Genomic DNA, 24,136 nt, shown 5'->3' with positions numbered 1-24,136 from the left:
TCTGCTGCAGCTGAACTCATAACTGCCTGTTTTCCCAGGTTCTGTGTCCTAGGAAGGTTGGATTTATTTGTAAGTTCCTGTCATGTTGCTGCCTTTTTTCATAGGTGCCCTGCCCCGTATGGAGTAGTCTAGTCACAGTCTGCCAGCAGAGGCATTGCTGAATTCCATAGGCTCTGTCCAGCTGCTGTTGAACTGCCTTGGTACTGGTGTACTGCGTCCGTAGTGGGGGACGCCCTTCCCCCAGCTGAGCTGGATGATCCTTGGCCCAGCTGTGCTTGCTGTGAAATTCTCAATCCAGAGCCTTTCAGATTGCTTGTTTTTTGGGGGTGGTACCCACTGAGCCAGATTGCCTGGCTCCCTGTCTCAGCCCCCTCTCTTTCAGTTGAATGGGTGGCTCTGTCTCCCAGGGCTTCTGGGCACCAGTTGAAACAGCTTCCCAGATTGGTGTGAGTTTTAATGCGCTGACCCAGCACCAGTTAAAACTGCCGTGCTGAAAACTCATGGCGCTTTTCAGCCCAGGAATCTCCTGGTCTGTGGGCAGTGAAAACTTTTTTGGAAATGCAGTGGGCACTCACCCTCTGCACTGTTCTTGCTGGGAACTGTACTCTGGAGCTGTTCCTATTCAGCCATCTTGGATCTCCCCCAGTGGCATGATCTTAGGTCACTGCAACCTCTGCCTCTCGGGTTCAAGCGATTCTCCTGCCTAGCCTCCCAAGTAGCTGGGATTACAGGGGGCCTGCCACCACACCCAGCTAATTTTTTGTATTTTTATTATAGACAGGGTTTCACCATGTTGGTCAGGGTGGTCATAAACTCCTGATCTCATGATTCACCTGCCTCAGCCTCCCAAAGTGCTGGGATTACAGACATGAGGCACCATGCCTAGCCTAAACCAAAGTTCTTTAGTGCAGCAGCCCCATCATTTTTGGCCTCAGGGACCAGTTTCGTAGAATACAAGTATTTTTTTTTACCCGAAAATAAAAACCTGCATGTCTTTATCATGTTGGGAAAGATGTCCATTCTTCAAGTCATTAGTTTTGCTTGAATAGAATGAAATCTCAGTTAAGCAACAAATAAGACAAATGTCATTAATTTAGGTAGAGAGTTGTGCTAAAAGAGACCAAATGAGTAAATTTTAAATTCCTATAAAAGTTTTTTCTTCTTTGGAAATTTTTTGTTTCCTTCAAACCATAACTGATAGTGTCTCCTTGGAAACAATCCTAAGAGATGAGTTGGATTATTGGGAGCCATGCAGTTTAAAGTTAAAGTAATATCTTACCTGTTCCTATTAATGAATGCTAGTCAGTCAGTCTTACTAGTGAAGAAAACTTGAGGCTGGGCCCAGTGGCTTATGCCTGTAATCCAAATGCTTTGGGAGGCCAAGGTAGGAAGATTGCCTGAGTTTGAGGCATCACAGAGAGACCCCGTGTCTAAAATAAAAAAAAAAAAAAAAATTAGCTGAGAGTGGTGGCACATGACTATAGTCCCAGCTATTTAGGAGGTTGAGTTGGGAGGATTGTTTAAGCCCACGAGTTTGAAGCTGCAATGAGCCATGACTGCTGCACCACTGCACTCCAGTTTTGGCAACAGAGTGACACCCTGATGAAAAATTAAAAAAAGAAAACTTGAGTACCTTTCTACTTTTCTACCATGTTGTAGCTGAAACTAATGGAAAGACATTCTAAGAACTGTGAGCTGAGATGTATGTTTTTCAGTATAAGGTAATACATTGACATTTTCATTTTATTTATTGGTTTCTTGAGCTAGGTTAATGTAGCTTCACACCCAAAAGAGACAGTCAGCTTACTAAGCCTGCAAAGGTTTGTGGGAAATTATTTAAGGTTGCATTATGAGCTCACATCTCCCTCATGATACCCCAACAATATATTGGCAACTTCTTAAAACAGGGTCAACAGTAATGCAGTTCTACCACACTGTTTTACTCACAAGATGCAAGGCACTGACCTAAGGGCCTTGAGAAAGTGAAATAGACTTGGCTCCCAATGGATTCACAATTCAGGTAGGGAAATTTAAATTGACTTCACTACTCACCACAATGTAACATATTACACTGTAGATACAGCAACCATTTGGGAGCACAGGAGGAAACAAACTTTTATAAGACAGAGGTATGCAGGTACAGCAAACTGACCACTGGATGTCCAAGGCTCTGTCTCAGCACAGTGGCCACACTAGCAGGGGAGCAGGGGAGGTGACTTTCCACCAAAGCCTGTTAGTGACTTTGGGATTCACAAATGGGAAGAATGGGGCAAAATATTCAGCTACCATCTCCCTGGAAGTCTGTATTAATCCTGCTAATAAAAAAAATTAGTTAATTTTATTTATTATTTTTTACTTCTGAGAGGCCAATATATTTGGAAGTAAAGAGACTTGGCTTCCTGGTCCCACTGTAAGATGGGAGCTTAAACCTATGGAATGTGACACCACTCTAGGCAAAACAGAATTCTTAGTAAAGAAATCATTGATGCTAAGGTAAATTTATTGAATGTGAGTTCGTCTACTTCTTAGATAATTAAGGCATTGCTTATGGTGAACAAGTTTATTTATTAGCATATGTTTACTTTATGATATTGCATTACGCATGTAACTGAACATAAATGGCTGAACTGTTTTTTGGCACAATTTCTAGAAATTATTTAAATGCTTTTTTGTTTGTTTGTTTTTAATTGACAAAGCATGTTTTCTATAGAGCATATTTTATGTTGAAATTTAGATATCAAGTCTTCATTGCACTAATAATTTTACTTATTGGCAAGTGCCTACAACTTTCAGATTCACTCATCACTATGATTTGAATTAGAAACTCAGAAAATAGAGAGGATACCTTTACAGAATCATGGTAATAGAGTAACAGCTGCCTAAACTTGGCCTTAATACTGGATGACCATTCATTATTATTATTTTTAATTTATTTATTTTACTTTAGGTGCATACTATATCTGGCATTTCTCCCCATGTTATCCCTCCCCACTCTCCCCATCCCCCGCTGTCTCTCCCTTACCCTGCCCAACTGTCCCCAGTGTGTGATGCTCCTCTCCCTGAGTCCACATGTTCTCATTGTTCAATACCCACCTATGAGTGAGAACATGTGGTGTTTGGCTTTCTGTTACTGTGTCAGTTTGCTGAGAATGATGGTTTCCAGATTCATCCAAGTCCCTACAAAGGACACATCGTTTTTTATGGCTGCATAGTATTCCATGGTGTGTATGTACCTACAAAAACTCATTTTTTTTAATGGCTGCATAATATTTCATGGTGTATATGTACCACATTTTCTTTGTACAGTCTACCATTGATGGGCACTTGAGCTGGTTCCAGGTCTTTGCTATTGTACACAGGGCTGCAATGAACACATGTGTGCATGTGTCTTTATAGTAAATGATTTATAGTTCTTTGGATATATACCCAGTAATGGGATTACTGGGTCAAATGGAATTTCTATTTCTAGATCCTTGAGAAATCGCCACACTGTGTTCCAAAATGGTTGAACTAATTTACACTCCCACCAACTGTGTAAGAGTGTTCCTATTTCTCCATGTCTTCTCCAGCATCTGTTGTCTCCAGATTTTTTAGTGGTCGCGATTCTAACTAGCATGCGATGATATCTCAGTGTGGTTTTGATTTGCATTTCTCTAATGACCAGTGATGATGAGCATTTTTTCATATGTTTATTGGCCTCATATATGTCTTCCTTTGAAAAGTGTCTGTTCATATCCTTCACCCACTTTTGAATGGAGTTGTTTTGTTTTTTTTCTTGTGTATCTGTTTTAGTTCTTTGTAGATTCTGGATATTAGTCCTTTGTCAGATGGGTAGATTGCAAAAGTTTTTTCGCATTCTGTTGGTTGCTGATTCGCTTTAACGATGGTTTCTTTTGTGGTACAGAAGCTCTGGAGTTTAACTAGATCCCATTTGTTTATCCTGGCTTTTATTGCCATTGCTTTCAGTGTTTAAGTCATGAAGTCCTTGCCTATGCCTATGTCCTGGATGGTTTTGCGTACATTTTCTTCTAGGGTTTTTATGGTGTTAGGTCTTATGTTTAAACCTCTGATCCATTTGGAGTTAATTTTAGTGTAAGGTGTCAGGAAGGGGTCCAGTTTCTGCTTTCTGCACATGGCTAGCCAGTTTTCCCAACACCATTTATTAAACAGGGAATCCTTTCCCCATTGCTTGTGTTTGCCGGGTTTGTCAAGATCACATGGTTGTAGATGTGTGGTGTTTTTTCTGGGGTCTCTGTTCTGTTCCATTGGTCTATGTCTCTGTTTTGGTACCAGTACGATGCTGTTTTGATTACTGTAGTCTCGTCGTATAGTTTGAAGTCCAGCAGTGTGATGCCTCCAGCTTTGTTCTTTTTGCTAAGAATTGTCTTGGCTATGTGGGGTCTTTTGTGATTCCATATGAAGTTTAAGGTGTTTTTTTCCAGTTCTGTAAAGAGGGTCATTGGTAGCCTGATGTGGATAGCATTGAATCTATAGATTACTTTGGGTGGTATGGCCATTTTCACGATATCGATTCTGCCTAACCATGAACATGGAATGTTTCTCCATCTGTTTGTGTTCTCTCTTATTTCGTTGAGCAGCGGCTTGTAGTTCTTCTTAAAGAGGTCCTTTACATCCTTTGTTTGTTGTATTCTTAGGTATTTTATTCTCTTTGTAGCCATTGTGAATGGGAGTTCACTCTTGATTTGGCTCTCTGTCTGTTATTGGTGTTTAGGAGTGCTTATGATTTCTGCACATTGATTTTGTATCCTGAGGCTTTGCTGAAGTTGCTTATCAGTTTCAGGAGATTTTGGGCTGAGACAATGGGGTCTTCTAGATATACAATCATGTCACCTGCAAATAAAGACAGTTTGACTTCTTCCTTTCCTAATTGAATACCTTTTTTTTTTTTCTTGCTTGATTGCTTTGGCTATAACTTCCAATACTATATTGAATAGGAGTGGTGAGAGAAGGCACCTTTGTCTAGTGCCTGATTTCAAAGGAAATTCTAGTGCCTGATTTCAAAGGGAATTCGTTCAGTATGATACTGGCTGTAGGTTTGTCATATATAGCTTTTATCATTTTATGATATGTTCCATCAATACCTAGTTTATTGAGAGTTTTTAGCATGAAGAGCTGTTGAATTTTGTCGAAGGCCTTCTCTGCATCTATTGAGATAATCATGTGGTTTTGTCTTTGGTTCTGTTTATGTGGTGGATTACGTTTATAGACTTGCATACATTTATAGTCTTGAACCAGCCTTGCATCCCGAGGATGAAGCCTACTTGGTCATGATGGATAAGCTTGTTGATGTGCTGTTGCAATCTGTTTGTCAGCATTTAATTGAAGACTTTTGTGTAGGTGTTCATCATGGGTGTTGGCCTCAAGTTTTCTTTTTCAGTTGAGTTTCTCCCTGGTTTTGGTATCAGGATGATGTTGGTCTTATAAAATGAGTTAGGGAGGATTCCCTCCTTTTGTATTGTTTGATAGAGTTTCAGAAGGAATGGAACCAGCTCCTCTTTATGTGTGTGGTAGAATCGGGTGTGATCCCATCTGGACCTGGACTTTTTTTGGTTGGTAGGCTATTGATTGCTGCCTCTACTTCAGCCCTTGTTATTGGTCTATTCAGGGTTTCAACTTCCTCCTGGTTTAGTCTTGGTAGAGTACAAGTGTCTAGGAATTTATCCATTTCTTCCTGGATCACTGGTTTATGTGCATAGCATTGTTTGCAGTACTCTCTGATGGTAGTTTGTCTTTCTGTCGGGTCAGTGCTGATATCTCCTTTATCATTTTTTATTGCATCTATTTAATTCTTCTCACTTTTCTTTTTTATTAATCTAGCTAGCAGTCTGTCTATTTTGTTGATCTTTTCAAAAAAACAGCTCCTGGATTTATTGATTTTTTTGAAGGGTTTTTTGGTCTCTATCTCCTTCACTTCTGCTCTGATCTTAGTTATTTCTTGTCTTCTGCTAGCTTTTGAGTTTTTTTGATCTTGCTTCTCTAGCTCTTTCAATTTTGATGATAAGGTATCAATTTTAGATCTTTCTTCTCTGATGGACATTTTGCTATAAATTTCCCTCTCAACACTGCTTTAAAGGTGTCCCAGAGATTCTGGTAATTTGTGTCTTCATTCTGGTTGGTTTCGAAGAGGATCTTTATTTCTGCTTTCATTTCATTATTTATCCAATTGACACTCAGAAGCAAGTTGTTCAGTTTCCAAGTGGTTGTGTGGGTTTGAGTATGTTTCTTGATCCTGAGTTCTGGTCTGATTTTGCTGTGGTATGATAGATGTTTGTTATGATTTCTGTTCCTTTGCATTTGATGAGGAGTGATTTGCTTCCAATGATGTGGTCAATTTTAGAGTAAGTGCAATGTGGTGCTGAGAAAAATATAAATTCTGTGGATCTGGGGTGGAGCGTTCTGTATATGTCTATTAGGTCCGCTTGGTCCAGCTCTGCATTCAAGTCCTGGATATCTTTGTTAATTTTCTGTCTCTTTGATCTGTCTAATATTGACAGTAGAGCATTGAAGTCTCCCACTATTATTGTTTGGGAGTTTAAATCTTGTTTTATGTCTTTAGGAACTTGCTTTATGTATCTGGGTGCTCCTGTGTTGGGGGCGTATATATTTAGAATAGTTAGCTCTTCCTGTTGCATTGATCCTTTTACCATTATGCAGTGTCTTTGTCTCTTTTGATCTTTGCTGAAGTCCATTTTATTAGGGACTAGGATTGCAATCCCCGCATTTTTTTTGTTCTCCATTTGCTTGGTAAATCTTCTTCCATCCCTTTATTTTGAGTCTATGTGTGTCTTTGTATGTGAGATGGGTTTCCTGAATACAGCACACCAATGGGTTCTGACTTTTTATCCAGTTTGCCAGTCTATGTCTTTTGACTGGGGCATTTAGGTCATTTACATTCAATGTTAGTATTGTCACATCTTGCCATTTTGTTACTGGCTGGTTTTCTTTCCCATTAGTTGACTCATTTTCTTCATTGCACTTTTGGTCTTTGCCAACTGGTTTGCTTTTGCAGTCACTGGTACTTGTTCCTTTCCATGCTTACTGTTTCTTTCAGGAGCTCTTGTAGGGCAGGTCTGCTGGTGACAAAATCTCTCAATAATTGCTTGTTCATAAAGGATTTTATTTTTCCTTCACTTATGAAGCTCAATTTGGCTGGATATGAGATTCTGGATTGAAAGTTCTTTTCTGTAAGGATGTTGAATTTTGGCCACCACTCACTTCTGGTTTGTAGGGTTTCTCTTGAGATCTGCTGTGAGTCTGATTGGCTTCCCTCTGTGGGTAATCTGACCTTTCTCTCTGGCTGCCCTTAGCATTTTTTCCTTCATTTCAGTGCTGGTGAATATGATGATTATGTGTCTTGGGGTTGCTCTTCTTGAGGAATATCTTTGTGGTATTCTCTGTATTTCCTGGACTTGAATATTGGCCTGCCTTGCTACGTTGGGGAAGTTCTCCTGGATAATATCCTGAAGAGTGTTTTCCAGCTTGGATTCATTCTCTCCATCACATTCAGGTACACCGATCAAGCATAGATTAGGTCTTTTCACATAATCCCATATTTCTTGGAGGCTTTGTTCATTTCTTTTCACTCTTTTTTCTCTTGTCTTTCCTTCTCTTTTTATTTCATTGAGTTGATCTTCAATCTCTGATATTCTTTCCTCTGCTTGATCGATTTGGCTATTAAAACTTGTCTTTGCTTCACATAGTTCTTGTGCTGTGTTTTTCAACTCTATCAAGTTGTTTATGTTCTTCTCTAAGCTGGTTATTCTAGTTAGCATTTTGTCTAACCATTTTTCAAGGTTTTTGGTTTCTTTGCATTGATTTAGTATGTGTATCTTTAGCTCAGAAAAGTTTATTATCCACCTTCTGAAGCCTGTTTCTGTCAATTCGTCGCACTCCTCAGTCAAGTTGTGATCCTGTGTTGTTGAGTTGTGGTCCCTTGAAGGAGAAGAGGTGTTCTGGTGTTTGATGGTTTGATCTTTTTTGTCCTGTTTTTTTTTTCCCATCTTTGTGGATTTACCGGCTGTGGTGTAAGGGAGCTGCTTGATGAGGTCACTTGTCTGCCTGTGGAGGCACTACTGGGTTTCTAGGGACTCCTTCAGGTTACTAGGGAAGCTTCCACACCTTTTTCTGTTTATACTGGGAGATTAGGCCTGCCTTTTAGGCTGACCTGTAGGCACTGTGGGGTTGTCAAGAATGCTCTCCGTTGCTATGTAGGCTTCCTGTTTTTTGTTAAAGCGTGTCCCACACCTCTAGTGGTGGGTGGTGCCCTTCCTTCACTAGGCTGGATCATTCAGGTTCATCTCAAACTGTGGCACTGGCTGCGGAACCCACTAGAGTCAGAGCTTCAGCCCTCTGGGGTTTGTGGGAGAGGGTAGGGACCTGCCCAGCAGCACTCAGCAGACTCCCCCTTTCAGCTTCCTCTCTCTTCAGTCATGGGGTAGGAGCCTGCCCCAGCTGCTCCCACTTACAGCTCCCTCCCTCTCCGGGCGGGTGGGAGAGGTGACAGCTCAGTCCGTGGGCTCTTATTCAGCTCCATGCTTGTAATTCCCGGCACTTGACTGGCAAAGATCCCCTGCTCTGTGTATTGCTGAGGCTTTGGGGGAAGCGCTGTATCTGGACTGGAGCGCCAGAGGGGGAGCCTCCGACTCGCCAGTCAGATGCACTTTCTGGGTGAAGCAGCACCCCTCCCCACCTCGGTCTGCCCTGAGTGGGCTTTTCTCACCATCGGACCAGACACATTGAAATGCACCTGGTACCTCGGTTGGAGCTAGGAGATCTCTGGATTTCTGTGTCTCTCTCACTGGGTGTTGTGCACTGGAGTTGTGTCTAATCAGCCATCTTGGATCTTCTCCTGATCATTCATTATTACTTAAAATGTAAATACTTGGTGGTAAGACTGTAGAGTATCTATCTATTAAGAAATGAAATAAAGATAGATCCAAAGTTACAATTCCTTCAAGTTACCATGTCTGCCCCAACAGTGAGTCAGACACCATGCGAAGAGAGAAACTAAAACCTTATTCTGAACTAATTTCTCAGTCTGTTCACCAAAAGACATTTTGCTCTTGACTACTGACCTTCAGGGTTTATTCTTCCATTTTCTTCCTTACTTTGTCATGCAGTCTCAAAGTTCATTTGTCCAGCCATTATCTTGGTTCCTTTGATAAGAATTCTGCTGCTGCTTTTCTACTAAACATTGCTTTAGGAAACAAATTGCTACAGTATAAAGAAATTACTAACCAGTAAACATGACTTCAATATTTTTAAGTTATGTTAAGAGCTAGGCAGCTTCCTATCATACTAGGTTTTCAGTTGTCCAGTTTCGGATTCAATTTAGAACAGTAAATTTGAACACAGAGATTATACATTAATAACTGTCTTAGTCTGCTCTCGCGTTGTTACTACCTGAGACTGGGTAATTTATAAAGAAAAGAGGTAATTAGCTCATGGTTCTGTAGGATAAACTAGAAGCATGGCTGAAGAGGCCTCAGAATATTACAATTAATATTTTATAAATTATTAACAAATATTACAAAATATTAACAAATGAGGATGACAGATAAAGTGTCTTTGAGGAAGGCAAAGAAGGCAGCATCTCTTACAAGCCTGGTGTAGAAGGAAGAGAGAGCAAGCAGAGGTGCTACACGCTTTTAAACAACCAGATCTTGGGAGAGCTCACTCACTTGCATGAGAACAGCAAGCAGGAGATCTGTCCCCACAATCCAGTCACTTCCCACCAGGCCCCTCCTCCAACACTGGAGTTTACAATTGTCATGCAACTTGGATGGGGACACAAATCCAAACCATGTTAATAACCAAATACATTATTTCTATGTTGAGAACACTGTGCCTCTAAATTTGAAAGCAATATTAAAAAAAATTTTTTAAATAGCTTTTATTTGGATTTTCAGCTACATACAAATAGGATTTGAAATGCATGCAATTCCATTTTAAAAACCATAAAAAATAAATTCCACATGATTTCTTAATCACTTTCTACTTTTGCCTGTAGTTATAAGAGAGTATAAAGTAGTTGAAAATAAGTGAGGATGATAATGATCATGATGACGATTTAGTGTCATGTAGAAATAGAAAACCTAATGTGCCAGTTGTAGACATTTGACACCCTGACTTTGACCAACACATTTTGATGGTGTCACAGGATGTTTTTGAATACCTCACAAAGAAAAATTAGCCAAATGTCTATGAATGCTAAACTTAGTTCCCCTAACATGGGGAACTTTAGGGCATGACATATATCTGATTCATCTAGGAATACCTCCATAACACCTATTCCAGAAGTCAGCAAATAAGAATGACAAAGTTTTAAACTTATATCAGCATTCCAGAATTAATATTGACAAATTCATATTGGCATGTAACAGATTTTGGAAACAAAGTTCTATGCATGTGGGTGTCAAGAAGAATAATGCATATTTCTTAATGACTGAAGGATAGCAGATGACTTCAAAGCCACTAGCAGACTGTTTACTTTTTCTGGGATCAAGGACCCTGCATGGATAAAAGGCAAAGGAAGTCATCCACCTTGAAAAAAAAATATTTTCTTAAAATAGAGGTTTGCTATCTAAAGCTCCTTTAATTCCTACATTCAGCTCTATGAAATCATTCTCTTTGATGTTTAATCATCCCAAATCCTATAATAATAATTTGGGGGAAAATAGGTTGCCATGGAAAACAGAGTGGGGTAGGATTATGAGTCTAGCATTAGGAAGATTTGACCTGGTAATAAAATTCATTCATGGAAGCACTGTGGTTAGAATTCATGGGAAACCACCCAGCATTATGTTTGCTAAAAGGAAGTAACAGGATATATAGAGAGAGATGCCTTCAAACAAAGCTGTATAAATCTGCAACAGACAATCATAACACTAAATTACTTAAACTAAAGCAGATGTTTTATGTATATTAAATTTGATGTTGTTTTTTGTTTGTTTATATGTTTAGGTTAACAAAAGAAAGCAGAGACATTGGAGGAAAGTATACAAATAGTTCTAGATATGCTTTTCTTAAGAAAGAAATATTGTAATATGGGTGAAGAGCAGAAATACTCAACTGCTAACGAATGTAATTCCTCCACATTCTCTCATTTCACTCACCTCGTCCCTTTTTTTTTGCCTCAGATTTCGCAGTTCTAACAGGGATTGTGGTTTACATGAAAAAGTAGATTTTTTTTCCTTTTAAATAGACATATATATCTTCAGATGTAAAAACTTCAGAATTTCAAAATATGGTAAAAATTTTGTCACTTTATAGGTTTTGATTTAATTTATTTTAAAAGTTTCACTATTCTTTTGATAGTAGCTGACAGATCCAATCCTGTTCCCATATGCTTTCTGCTATTTTAAAAGAAACAGTACACAATTGCCTCAGAGAAGCACCATGTGTTTCCAAAGTGTGAATCTGAAAACCATCCATCTGGGCATGTTGGCATCTTCCTGAATTGTATGTGATTGGAAGAAATGTATTCAACATTTTGCAACTCTTTGGCTACATGAGAAAGAGAATAAGGTAAAGGAGATCTTTTCCCATTTCCAGTTATTGAGAATCAAGTCTGCTCCTTTAGATTGGAATACCTTGCCCACTCTTCTGCCTGAATAGCCCCAAGCATTCATCAAGACTCACAGCACCAGTTGTCTCCTTAGTGAATTCCTCTGTCACCCTAGCTCTGTATTTGTCACACAACTAGCTGTGCATACACATATGAAATGCTTATTTACTTTGATTAAAATTATTTCTTCAACTGTTGCTTCTCCTATAATCTATGAACTCCTAAAATGGAAGGCAGTTGGTCTTTAATGCAATCCAATTCAACAAATAATATTACAGTGTTCCAGATACTAATCTAGAGGCTGCAGAAAAAATTCTGAATAAGAAGAGAGCATTTTTGCCCTCTAGAATTTACAATCTAGCTTGGGAGATATAAATTGAGCAAGTAATTAGACTTAAAGATGATGCTTGGTGAGGAGTTAAGATAACTGCATCTGAAACCTCACGTAGATGAAAACAAAGTTGAAAGTTTAAACTTTACTTGAATATTGTTTGTATTCATGGTAGTTTTTGTCTTGCATGGCTTAGACATTCAGATTAATTTTCTAGATTGTTAAAATCATTGTATATATTTCTTGTGAAGGTATAGAGCAGTCACTAAATTATGGGCTTGGCATATTGTTAGGTTTATGTGTGTATGTATACACACATAAGTTATATTATATATAACTTATAGTGAATTTATAAGCCCTCTATACCCGTTACTTTATTTTTTTTGGAACTTAATCCTAAAAGTAAAGGTTTTTCTGATATCATTTAAAAAGCAGATAAATTATATTGAATGAGTATAGCTTCAAATATATGATATCAAAATATGGCCACATATTCATCAAATAAAACTAATAGCTTTATGATAAACTAAGAAACTGAGAAATATTGGCACAAAACATTAAAGGCAGAGTGAATTCCAATATTTTGATCCTGTTAGAGTTGACGTAGCCATTTTAGGCTGACCTAACAGAATACCATAGACTGGGTCACTTAAACAGCAGAAATGTATTTCTTACAGTTAAGAAGACTGGAAAGTCTAAGATGAAGGTGCTGCCAGATCCAGTGTCTGATGAGGGCACTTTTCCCTGTGGTGATGACTGCCTTCTCATTGTATTCTCACATGGTGGACAGCAGAGAGAGAAGAAGTAAGCTCTCTTGTGTCTTTTATAAAGATATTAATCCCATTCAGAGAGGCTCCACCCTTTTGACCTAATTATCTCCCAAAGGTGCAACCTCCTAATACCAATATTTTGGAGGTTAGTATATCAACATGTGAATTCTGGAGAGACATAAACATTCAGTCCAGGGCAGAGTGTGCAACTGGTTCCATTGTTAAAAGAACAATTCAGTAAAAACAAAAAAATAATAATTCCATCAGATTTTGGTTAAGTTGATTGTCATAGAATTTGGCTCATTAATAAAATAACCTGTTTCTACCTTAAATGGGCATACTTTGATTAAGGTTTCCACTTATTAGTGACCAAATTCCTCAAGAGAAAGCACTGTCTACTTTTTTCAAACCTCACTCATAGTATCTGGATTAGGATTCTACACAATATGAGAGCTTCGTCAAAGTTGAGTAAATCAACAACTTGGACCTCTTATTATTAAAATGCAACAACTTTAATTAATAGACACCCTTTTATTGATACAGGTGTCTCCTGCTATCGGAATTTTCTCTTTTACTGGAAATTATTTTGCTATCAAAACTCTAGAATTGAATTGAAGCACTACTCTTCAGACCAGAAAAATGTTGCAGAATATGAATTTAGGCACTTTTTGGAGGGCTGGAAGTCTGTACACTGTTGGTAGGAAGAAACTGTCTACTCTCCAGCAGAAATGAGAAAAAAGGGGAATTGTTACAAAATTAACATGGGACCAGCTTAAAAAGATGTATTGAGAGGAAAAGAGAGATTAGAGTACCAGCCAAGAGGCAATAATATTGGAAAAAGTAAAGTTTTCATATCTTGTCAAAAGAAAATATTTACTTTTTCAAAGTTTTTTACGTTGTATATTATGAATAAATTTGAAATTCAAATTATTGTCCAACATGAGAATATATTTGCTAATCTGGCCAGGTTTTATAATGCTCTGATGAAAGTTGTGTGATCTCCAAGTTTGTGTAATAAAGAGAAAACCCTGAAAATCTTTCACTTTGTCATGCCTGCACTGAGGGCAGATGACTCACTGTATGAATTCAAGTTAAATCACTTAACCTTTTTCTCTTATTCAACCCATCTGGGAAGCTGAATACAAGCACTTCACCATGAAACAGATGGTGAGTGAGTCTAAGCTACATTTTCCCAGATTAAAAAAAGAAGAAAAATGTGTTATAAGGACTAAAGGAACCAAATGTGGAAAAAACCAAGGATTATATGGAAAAGAGTTATAAGCTGGATCAGACCTTTTCACCTGTAAAAAACAGTATAATGTTTACAAAATAAGTCCTAGGAGATGATTTGGGGACAAAGTCAGTAAAACCTTTTCATAAGCACCATATGTGTAATGTGGTCATTAATGATGGTATTTATAGTAAGTAAAATGCTATTTGTTTGCTTATTCATTTACCTGTATGTCTCAGAAACAAATTTGGTTACTTTAGGATACTTTTAGGTTATCCATTTGATAACTGTAAAGCTAAATGCTAAGAAAAACAACTTGAGAAAATTCATGAGACCCATCTAAATTGTAGCTCCAATGAAATTTAACACTAGTTTGAAAATAAAAACTTTCCAATAAGAAGTTCTAGGATAATTGTTTTCTAATCTATTCTTTAAATGCATATAAATTGTTTGTTTAGAAGTAAGGCAAGTTATTGCCCCTTTCCAACTTTGGATTTTAATTTTATTATAAATAAAATTATATTAAATTCAAATGTATTTACATGTGAATATATCTGTCACATTTTATGGAAAGAAAATGTTTGTTGCAAAGAAAGATATTTTGATGAATAAAGTAGCACATAATAAAAAGTATCTGCATCTTCTTATTTCCTGACCAGTTGGGATAAAGTTGTTGGGAAAAATTAGCTTACCATTTAAAAGACATGACTTGTAGATGAGGCTGGATACAAAATCTGAGAAATTCACATTATTGACTTCCAGATACCACAGTTTAAAATCCAGACTGTCCCTATCGAAATAACAATGACATTCTTCTTCAAAGAAAAAAAAATTCTAAAATTTGTATGTCACCACAAAAGATCCCAAATAGCCAAAGTAATCCTGAGCAATAAGAACAAGCTGGAGGCGTCACACTACCAGACTTCAAAATATGCCACAATGCCATAGTAGCCAAAACAGAAATATAGACAAATGGAACAGAATAGATGATAACCCAGAATTTAATCCATGTATCTACAGCTAACTGATTTTTGACAAAGATGTCAAGAATATTCATTGAGGAAATGACAGTGTGTTCAATAAATGGTGCTGGGAAAACTGGATATCCACATACAGAGGAATGAAATTAGACTCTACCTCTCACCCTATACAAAAATCAACTCAAAATAGACCAGAGACTTAAATGTAAGACCCCAAATTATAAAACTACTGGAAGAAAACAGTAGAAATATTTACCACATTGGTCTGGGAAAAGGTTTTATGAATAAAACCTCAAAATTACAGGCAACAAAAGTGAAAATAAACAAATGGGGTTATATCAAACTAAAGAACTTCTACACAGCAAAAAAGACGATCAGCAGAGTGAAAAGACAACATAGAGAAGGGGAGAAAATATTTGCAAACTATTCATCCAACAGGAAATTAATACCCAGAATATACAAGTATTTCAAACATCTTAACAGCAAAAAAGCAAACGATTCCGTTTAAAAATAAGCAAATGATCTGAACAGACATTTCTCAAAGAACACCATACAGATGGTCAATAAATATACTTTTTAAATGTGCCAACATCACTAATTATCTGGGAAATTCAAATAAAAACCATAATAAGGTATCATCTCACCCCAGTTAGGGTGATTATTATCAAAAGGAAAAAAAAATAACAAGTACTGTTGAGGATGTAGAAAAGGAAACGCTTATACACTGTTGGTAATAATTTAAGTAAGTGCAGCCGTTATGGAGAAGAGTATGTAGGTTCCTCAAAAAACTGCAAATGAAATTACTATAGGACCTGGCAATCCCACTACTGAGCATTTATCTAAAGGAAAGGAAATCAGTATATGGAAGGGACATTTGCATCCCCATGTTTATATGTTTATTGTAGTACCATTCACAATAACCAAGTTGTGGAATCAACCTGGGTGTCCAACAACGGATCAATGGATTAAGAATTTGCAGTATATTCACACAATGGAATACTATTCAGCCATTAAAAAGTATAAAATGCTTTCATTCACAGCAACATGGATGCAATCGAAGGACATTATATAAACTGAAATAAGCCAGGAACAAAAAGTTAAACACTGCATGTTCTCACTCCTACATGAAAGCCAAAAAAGTTGAGTCATAGAACAGGGTGAAGTCAAAAGAATAGGGTGTACTAGAGGCTTGGAAAGGGTATGGGGAATAGGAGGGTAGAGATTTGTTAAAGTATACAATGTTACAATTGATAGAAAATAAATTCTAGAGTTCAATACTAGATGTAGGATAAATATGGCTAATAATATATAGTTTCAAATTGCTAGAAGCAGGGTATTGAATATTCCAAACACAAAGAAATGATCAATGTTCGATATGATGGATATGCCAATTACTTTGATAACTATATATGAATCAAAACATCACTATCTACTCCCTAAATATGCATTACCATCATATGTCAATTTTAAAACAATTATTTACAAAAAATAAAAGAGACTAGACTTTGGGTCTAGGGACTGCCTCTAAAGAGAGGCTCCACTGTGGTTGAGGCAAATGATACCTCACTAACCCAGTGCAAACGTCCTTTGACTGATTCTCAAAAGCCTCTTTATAAAGCAACATAAAAATGTGTATACATTTTTTTTCTTCAAGGAATCACTTTTTATTGAAGTTAGGTCATATTACTATTACCAAGAAATATATATGAGACATTTGTTCATTATACATCATATCCAGCAAGTTTCCAATGCTTAGGATCATTTAGAGGCATAATGCCTTTGATGGGGAAACCCTGTCTCTCTTAGACAATGCATATTGGTTTTCCATAACTATGTTGAATACCTTCATTTGTCTTTCTTGTGATTTAAATACTGAATATAGACTTCCGATTAATTAGAACTACATGTCTCCGTCTTTCTTTCACTAAACTAATACTGAGACATGGCATGATATTTTGGTTGCATTAGACTAAGAATCATTTCCAATTAGTCACTATAATGAGAAGCAAGTCAATGCCCATAACTGACAGTGGGCGAGCAGTCAAACTCTCTTTATATATATTTACATTTATATAGCCCATAATGGAATATGCAAAACATAAGCTTCATATAAACACTTTCAAATAATTTTCACTCTATCCTTAAATCCAGCATAAAATCATCTTTGTTGTGTCTGTGATAAACATAACTAATGAGGTCTTATAAAGACATTAACATTTCTCTTTGATTGTTAATTTTCTTTGTATGCAAATCACACATTATTGTCCTTCCACACTGCACAGCAAGAATGGCAATACAAAATGGACGTATTATGAACATATCACAAAGCTCTAATTGCTGGCTTCAAGTTTATGTATTTCAGAGTTGCACTCACCTTGTTACTCTCAGTGGTTGGAAATGGTCTCCAAATAGACAGTAGATTAAGAAGGAGGATGTGAAACATCATCTGTTTAAATGAGAATTATCTAGATTATTATCAAAGCTCAAATTTTATTTCAACTCCACTATAGTATACTGTCACTGAAATTGTAGCATTTTAGAAGAGATAACCAAATGTATGATTACTGACGTGGCTGATGGTTCTATCAAATGAGAAAGTGCCTTTTCATGCTTATCCAGACAATTGCTGGTAGCATTCTCAACATACCGTAAAGAAAGACAAAGGAAAGACAAGAAAGCATTTTTGGTATACTTTCTATATTTTAGGCACTATGTCAGTCAATAGCTTTTATTTTATTATCTCATTTAACCTTCTTACTCCTTCTTTGGTAGACAGATGAATAAGCTACAACAAATGTAAATTACTAACTCAGATTTTGTTCTTTCTACTACTACATTATGTCATCTGCCATAAGGAGAAACCTACAGCTGTACACTCAGTAATTATTTTAGGCTTCTTTAAAGTGTAATATCTTCTTAAAGACAAGTTTGCTTTTTTCCCCTAATCTCAACCTAAGTTCCTAGTGCTCCAAGGACTTCAATAGTAATGTTCCATTCAATACCCTGTGATTTTTCAGAGACGACAGTTAGGATTCATCAGGAATAGTGCTTAGAAATTTTGAATTTCAACTCGAGCATAGAGGAAGAAATAGCAGGCATTTCCTTGGCCCTTTTAAAAAAAAATGCTCCTTATTTTCCAGTATGTTGGTATTTTTATATATGTGTCAATAATAATTTAAAATATATCATATTTTCTTAAATCACTGTCTTCCTTTAGTCTGAGTGCAATTTTTTGCTTACATTTATTCTCTTAATTTTGTGTGAAAACAATAAAGCCTCCAGGCTTTCATTTACATGGCTCTTTCAGCTACTGCTTTTCATCTTTTCTTCTCTTGGGGTTTGCTTTACGCCAAGGTAAACTTCATCTTGTCTTTAAAATTGCAACAGAAGAGGAAAAAGTCATACAGCATTATTTATTATCTGGTTATAGCTTTCATATGCAATGTTTCCTTTTTATTTTTATTGAATAGGGGTCTCACTATTTTGCCCAGGCTGGACTTGAACTATTGGGCTCAAGCAATCTGCCTACCTTAGCCTCCCAAATGGCTGGGAGTATAGATGTGAGCCACTGCGCCGTGCCAGACATTATATTTTTAAACGAATATACAGCTAGAATATGATGTACTGTCTGAATAATAGAAAAAGAGGTTTTAATATGTGCTTTTTAATTTTAAAAAATCATTTTAAAAGCCAAAAAAATTAAGCCTTAAAGGAATAATAATCAAACCCTATAAAGCTACAAATGGAGTATGTTTCTTTTAAAAAAAAAAAACTGTAATTTAATTTTATCTTATTTTAAATTATAGGGTACATGTGTAGGATGTACAGGTCTATTACACAGGTAAATGTGTGCCCTGGTGGTTTGCTGCACGTATCTACCCATCACCTAAGTATTAGGCCCAGCTTGTCATATGCAATATTTCTTAACATCTAGGGCAATCAATAAACAATTGTTGAATCATAAAAGATGTTAACAGTCTAATGAGAACTAGATTTCTTTGAGTTGGCCATAAAAACATATTCAAGAAAATGAATGTTTTCTCATTTTTAGACTAGAGCATCTCTGACAGCTCTCTTCCCCACAACAATTTAAATAATATGTAAATCATTTATATACCAATTATATTTTCAGTCAGTCTGATCCAAGGTTTTCAAATATAGTCCCTTGAGATAGTTTTAAAGAGAATTCTACAGACAAATAAGTTTTGCAGAAGTTTCCAGTACTCAGTAACTTCTTGGAGTTTCATATTGCACATTCATTCATTCATCTAATATTGACTTTGAGAGGATCTGCGGTAAAGAAGCTATTTACCTTTATTGGTCATGAAACCCTTTGGGGGCTTATTCATATTCTATGAAACTTCCACTTCTTAAAACAGACATTGGAAAATTTTGGTGCAATCTTTTGCAAGTGGAAAGATTTCTGTAGGCTGTAATGTTTAAGCAGCTGAAGTGCGAAATAATTATTCTTGTATATAGAGAAGTAGGACAGTTACAGAGATATTGATTAAAAGTGATAGAATATTTTAAAATGCTTAACATTTGACTTGTAGTTCATTAATCTAGTTAAATGTTCCTTAGCAGAAAAAATTAATAGCATTTGACTGCATAATCCAATAGTACCCGATGTGCTATTTTTGGTTTTGTTTCTAAATAAAACAACATTCAGCTTTCAGAACAATATGACCCCCTAGGTCTCACCTTTCTTTAGTCTAAGCCTGCTAAACTTATGGGAAAGGCTTCCAAGGGTTTCTTATCACTTGACCATTGAGAATCAGGCCATCAAGGCAAATAGCAAACAACAACCTCTTTTCTGCCCTCCCTAGGAAATTGGCCACAAAGATTCCAAAGGGAATCTATTACAAATAAACAGGCTTTTGTGGTTGTTGAATGGTCTTGCATTTTCATGATTTTGTGTCATTTTTACTTACAAATATAGAGGACTAAGATCCAACCTCCTGCCCTTTTACTTTGTAACTAAGGCAATATGCTCATACACAATATAATAAATTGTGTTCACTTCAGAGAGTTCATTCAGCTATCTATATAGAGTTTTCAAAATACCATTAAAAATTCATCTGTTTTTCACTACACACCTATTAGAATGGTTAAAATATAGTAAAAATAAAATACTGGCTGTGCCAAATCTGGCAAGTATGTGGAGAAATAGATCTCCCATGAATTACTGTTGTGAATGTAAATCAGTACAGCCACTCTAGGAGTTTGGTTGTTACTTATAAAATTTAACATACATTTATCACATGACCCAATGACCACACTCCTGGACTTCTATAGACATGAAAATTTATGTTCATGTAAAAACTTGTAGATGATAGATGATGTTCACAGTAGTTTTAATTGTCATAGCTCAAAACTAGAACAAGCAAACCCAATCCAAATGTCCTGCAATGGGTGAAAGTAATCCATAGCATGGAACATTTTGCAGGAATACAAAGAAACAAACTGTTGATATTCTATTTGCAATAATATGAATGAATTTCAAAGTGTTTTTTTTTTAATACAAATAAAAGCCAGCATAAAAATGTTACATACTGCATGATGACATTTATACAACATTCTTGAAATGATGGAACTATAGGAATGGAGAACAGATCAGTGGTTGAAGGCATTGGTGAAAGGAGAGGTGAAACTATAAAGGGTGCAGAATAGCTCCGTATCTCAATTGTGATAGTGCTCATATATATCTATACATGAAATAAAATTTCACAGAACTATACTCACACATATACAAAAAAAGGGAGAGAGTACGTACAAAAACCTCTGAAATCCACATAAGGTCTATAGTCCAGTTAATTGTATTATGCCAATGTCAATTTTGTGGTTTTGATAATGCATTATAGTTACATAAAATGTTCCCATGAGAAGTAGCTAACAAATGGGTATAGGAATCTTTCTGTACTATTTTTGTAATTTCCTGGGAGCTTATGATTACTTCAAAATAAACATTTTTTTAAAACTTTCAATATTTTATCTATTTTTAGGAAAGCATGTGTCTTGAACCATTTATGCAAATCTGGCTATGTAAAATAAATTATACGACCAATCTGAAGTTCTGTCCTTGCCTAAAATCTCCTGATCATAAAGTTTTCTATCATGAAACTCAGAGGTAAGAAGTGTTGATGTTTTTGGTTATATGAAGTTAGCTGAGGCCTCACAAAGAGCAAATGTTAATAATTTCAACTTTAAGTTTAGAAGGAAAATGTTACCTAAACAAAGATATAAGGAAGGTTTTAACTGCAGTTTCATGGGCAACACCTTTTAAGCTAAGAGAAAATTGCTAATGTTTTATTTGGTATGAATTCATAAGCGAAATGCAGAGTAGAAGGATAATAAAAAGATGTAGGGAATGGTCTGGGTAAGTGCTTACATAATTCAAAACCAATGTCAAATGTATAATTTTAGGTGTGGGACATGGTGGGATTTATCTGTGACATTATATGAAAAATCTTAAATTCCTTACTGATGACTTCAAGGTTTAAAACTACAGCATTGATAAAAAAACAAAAATGGCAGGCTACATCTAGGAAATGGGATGAAACTGAACACACCCCTTTAGTGACTTCTAGAAAGATACGTATATATTTACAAAATTTACCCTGGTCACATATTCCTTATGTAAAGCTGTAGATGCCTGGTATAGTAGGCATCTATAAAAAATAAACAAATTGCTTAAAATACTTTTTTCACTATCCAATCATCATTAGATATGCAGTTATCTTTCTCACGTTGCATCATCTTACCCACTATGATCTATACAATGTCTCTGCTTTCCTTTAGGCACTTGTTAACCAATAACTTGTTGAAAACCTTCACTGAAACATCTTAGAGGCCTTATATACCATGCCTTGATTTTAATATGTTGTCATTGAGTGTAGTATTTGCTCTTGCAAATGTATTTCTCTTCCGCAGGTCTCAATCTTGGGTAATGGTACAAATATCCACTCAATCCCTAAACTAAACTGACCTGTCTCCTTCATCTAGCTCTGCATCTCAACACCAAATGCCCTCAACTTGCTCTCACAAACATTTTCAGACTCAGATTCTATTGGTCACTGTAATTGCTGTCTCCATCTGAGCATGTCATCCCTCTTGGGTTAAAACCTCCCTTGGTTCCTTATGTTGTTGTATTAATTTTCTATGGCTGCCGTAACAAATTACCTCAAGTTCAGTAGGTTAAAACTACAGTGGGCTAGAATCAAGGTGTTAGCCAGGGTACATTCCTTCCTGGAGAATCTAGGGGAGAACTCATTTCCTGCTCATTCAGGTTTTTGGTAGAATTCAGTTCCCTTTGGTGGTGGGGCTAAGGTCTTCATATCCTTACTGACTATTGGCTAAGGGATTGCTCTCTGCATTCAGAAGCTACCCAATTCCTTAGTTTGTGGCTCCCTTCCTCCATCTTCCAAGCTGGCAATGGTTGGTTGAATCCTTCCCATGCTGCCTCTCTCTGATCATTTGTTTATTATTGCATCTCTGTTTGACAGCCAGGAAAGACTCTCAGCTTTTAAAGATTGCTATGAGTAGATTGGAGTAATCAAAGATAATCAAGGGTAATCTCCCCTCTCAAAATTCTTAATCTTAGTCACATCTGCAAACTTTCCTTTTCCACATAAAGTAACATATTCACAGGTTCAGGGCATTAGAATATAAATACCCCCCATCTTTGGGAGCTATTAATTCTGCCTTCCACAGATATGAGTGAGTTTTAGGAAAGCCAATAAGTCAGGAGCCGTCTCCTTCTAAGTCAAGAACCAATGGGGAGAGAAAATATGCACGAGTCAGACAGATCAAAGGCACAGAAGTGTCAAGTTTTATTTCTGATAAGGCTGATTGAGGAATTTAACTTTAGATTCAGGATAAATGGTCTAATAGCTCACCTCTGAATTAGGCTTTACCACTGAGTCACTGGTAATAGGGGCAGACAGAACATGATCCTGTAAATGAGAAGTGTGTTTTAGCTGCACACCCTCAGTTTCTTCCCCAAATCTGTCTTCCTGTAGGCTTCTCTTCTGGAAAGGAGTGTGAGCAGGGTGGAGTGAGAAAACATTGGCAGTTCCTCTGCAGGGAAGCATGAGACATGGAGACTAAAAGTGCTCTCTTACAACAGTCTACCGACTGTGTGTGTGTTATAAAAACTGTATATTTCAGAGTCCAGCCCCACTGGCTATTCTGGCCTTATCTTCTGTCACTGCCCTGCTTGTACCCTGCCAGGTTTTCTTATTGTTCTTAAGTAGCAATGTCCCATTTAATTCCCCTTTCTCCTATTTTCCATCTCCTCTACCTAACTGATGCTTCCAGTCACTGTGTGGCAAACTCTTACTCATGCTTGAAGACAACTTCCTATGTCTCCTCCCTGAAGAAAGCTTTCTGTGCCTCTTCAGACTCCCTTCTCCTAATATGATGCCTTCTTGTGATGTATTTCTGAGGTCCAACATAGTATTTGGATTTGAAGCATAATGGGACCTCATGAGATGTTTTTCAATGAATCTCATGTTTTGAATAAAATTCATAATTGAATTTCTCTGTTAATTTCTTCCTCTAAGAGAAGGAATTGTCTTACTCATCTTTTTAGCCCCAGCTTTATCTCCCATGCCTGATATACAGAATATCCTCCATAAACTTTTCATTTATAAAAGGCAAATTAATTATTTAAATATTTCTGTCAAAAGCAGAACATATCATTGGAAATGTTCATATAATTAGAAGCAGATTCTATTTGGTCTATTAGCTCTCAATTTTTAAAGGGAACTTTTGATATGTAAATCCAGAGCCCTTCCAGTAGCCAATGAGATCCTAAATTGCCCATTGTCAGGACATTTCTCTGATCTGATTATCAAATACTCATTTCTAGCTCTTCCTCCTGTTTTGTTCTTATTTATAGTGGGGATAACTATATACTTAACATTATACTAATGTTATGTTTGCTACATTATATGTTGGTTTATTTTCTTTCTGTCTAAATGAATTGTAAGCCCACAAGAGCAGCCATGTTGCTTTATTGAATAGCTCTAACAGTACCTGCCACACAGGTACTGTTAGAGTTAAGTAAACACATGTTGAATGAAAGAATGAAGAAGATAGTGTGAAATGAGAGAAAAAGTAGGACTCTGGGATAAGAAAGGGCTGATTAAAATAGTTATTCTCCAATGTTTTCATCTACCTGGACTCAAAGAAATCATTTGATGTCTAATATCTGTCTTGCATGGATGGTGGGATATT

This window comes from Sapajus apella, unplaced genomic scaffold (genome assembly GCF_009761245.1).
Source record: "Sapajus apella isolate SASKATOON/1434 unplaced genomic scaffold, GSC_monkey_1.0 scaffold9, whole genome shotgun sequence".
NCBI classification, from domain to species: domain Eukaryota; kingdom Metazoa; phylum Chordata; class Mammalia; order Primates; family Cebidae; genus Sapajus; species Sapajus apella.
This window is presented reverse-complemented; position numbering follows the sequence as displayed.